Here is a 2,233-nt window from a genome sequence, read left to right as displayed (position 1 = left end):
TGTGATGGTTGGTTGGTGAACACTTGGCGGTACTTGCACTTGGCTGTGCTTGGACTTGAAGGTGGGATCCGGCTGGCCTAGGCCATTGGTGGTTGGTTGGTGGGTTAGCCCTTAGCTGGGCTGGCTGGCTGGCTGGCCATCGGTGGTGTGGTGTGGTGAGGTGTGTGGAGTCGAGCATCGCGCGCCGTTGCCTTCTTCGGAGTGTTGTAGGTACGCAAGTGCTTGCAATGCAAAGAGGTTGGTGATGGAGTGACATTGCCTTCACCATGGAGTTGCGGGTACTTAGGTACTTGCAAGGAGATGGTGGTATGGTGGTGTTGCGTGTGTGGTGTTCGATTAGAAAGATATAATTTCTAAGTCCGGATTAGTGCTGTCAGTGGGGCCGCCGCTAACAGGTCCTGTACGGCCACCGTGGGGCTTGACTTGGCGCTATTCCGGACTTGGGGCGATCACGATGTCCCCGTGCGGGACTTAGAAGATGGAAGAACACAAGTACCCTTATCCCATGACTTGTGAGCGATTGGCATACGTTACCACATGAAGAGAAAAATTGGCTAAGTCCCGGATCCATATTATATGAAGAGAAAAATCGGCTAAGTCCCGGATCCATATTATATGAAGAGAAAAATCGGCTAAGTCCCGGATCCATATTATATGAAGAGAAATATCGGCTAAGTCCAGGATCCATATATAATAACCTAATAATCGGCTAAGTCCCGGATCCATATTATATGAAGAGAAAAATCGGCTAAGTCCAGGATCCATATATAATAACCTAATAATCGGCTAAGTCCAGGATCCATATATAATAACCTAATAACAGGCTAAGTCCAGGATCCATATTATATGAAGAGAAAAGTCGGCTAAGTCCGAGATTGGGTCTGTCAGACATACACTTTCAAGATACCACACAAGCAAGCAAGATGGCCTAGTGATGGAACCATATAATATGAAGAGAAAAATCGGCTAAGTCCGAGATTGGGTCTGTCGGAAATACACTATCAAGTTACCACACAAGCAAGCAAGATGGCCTAGTGATGGATCCATATGATATGAAGAGAAAAATCGGCTAAGTCCAGGATCCATATAATATGAAGAGAAAAATCGGCTAAGTCCCAGATTAGGTCTGTCAGAAATACACTTCCAAGTTACCACACAAGCAAGCAAGATGGCCTAGTGATGGATCCATATGATATGAAGAGAAAAATCGGCTAAGTCCAGGATCCATATAATATGAAGAGAAAAATCGGCTAAGTCCCAGATTGGGTCTGTCAGAAATACACTTCCAAGTTACCACACAAGCAAGCAAGATGGCCTAGTGATGGATCCATATGATATGAAGAGAAAAATCGGCTAAGTCCCAGATTGGGTCTGTCAGAAATACACTTCCAAGTTACCACACAAGCAAGCAAGATGGCCTAGTGATGGATCCATATGATATGAAGAGAAAAATCGGCTAAGTCCCAGATTGGGTCTGTCAGACATACACTATCAAGTTACCACACAAGCAAGCAAGATGGCCTAGTGATGGATCCATATGATATGAAGAGAAAAATCGGCTAAGTCCCAGATTGGGTCTGTCAGAAATACACTTCCAAGTTATCACATGAGCAAGCAAGATGGCCTAGTGATGGATCCATATAATATGCAGAGAAAAATCGGCTAAGTCCCAGATTGGGTCTGTCAGAAATACACTTCCAAGTTACCACATGAGCAAGCAAGTTACCACATGAAGAGAAAGCCGGCAAAGTCTGGGAATGTTACCACATGAACTGGAAAATGGGCAAAAACCTACCTTCACAGGGAACGTGAATAAGTAAGGCTGTAGACATCGGATCGACAAGCCAAAGACTGATATGGAAAGGAAATGAGTAGTACTAGCTTTCCTGAGAGTTGCAGAGCTTAGACTGCATATGAACGGAAGATATTAAGCGTCAAAGTCAGAAAAGTTGCCCGAAGGAACACAAGTTCCAACTTAGAGCATGAATACCGCCTAGACGGTAGGAGGTACGGCCAGGCTGAGGAATAAGAAAATGTTGGCCAACATGTTCCCTAACTATCCCCCGAAGACCGCAAAGCAATCCAACATCAACCAAGAAAGTTATAGCCCGATCAAGGAAACACCTACTTTGCACCGATTTTGCACCAAATACATGTACCAAGCACCTTCGGTTGCATACCTGCAGGGGCTTACCATAGTAGGCCATGGAAGACCGATATACCGAACATAATC

Source organism: Anopheles coustani (assembly GCF_943734705.1).
Source record: "Anopheles coustani chromosome X unlocalized genomic scaffold, idAnoCousDA_361_x.2 X_unloc_10, whole genome shotgun sequence".
Lineage (NCBI taxonomy): Eukaryota > Metazoa > Arthropoda > Insecta > Diptera > Culicidae > Anopheles > Anopheles coustani.
Note: the sequence above shows the minus strand (reverse complement) of the source record.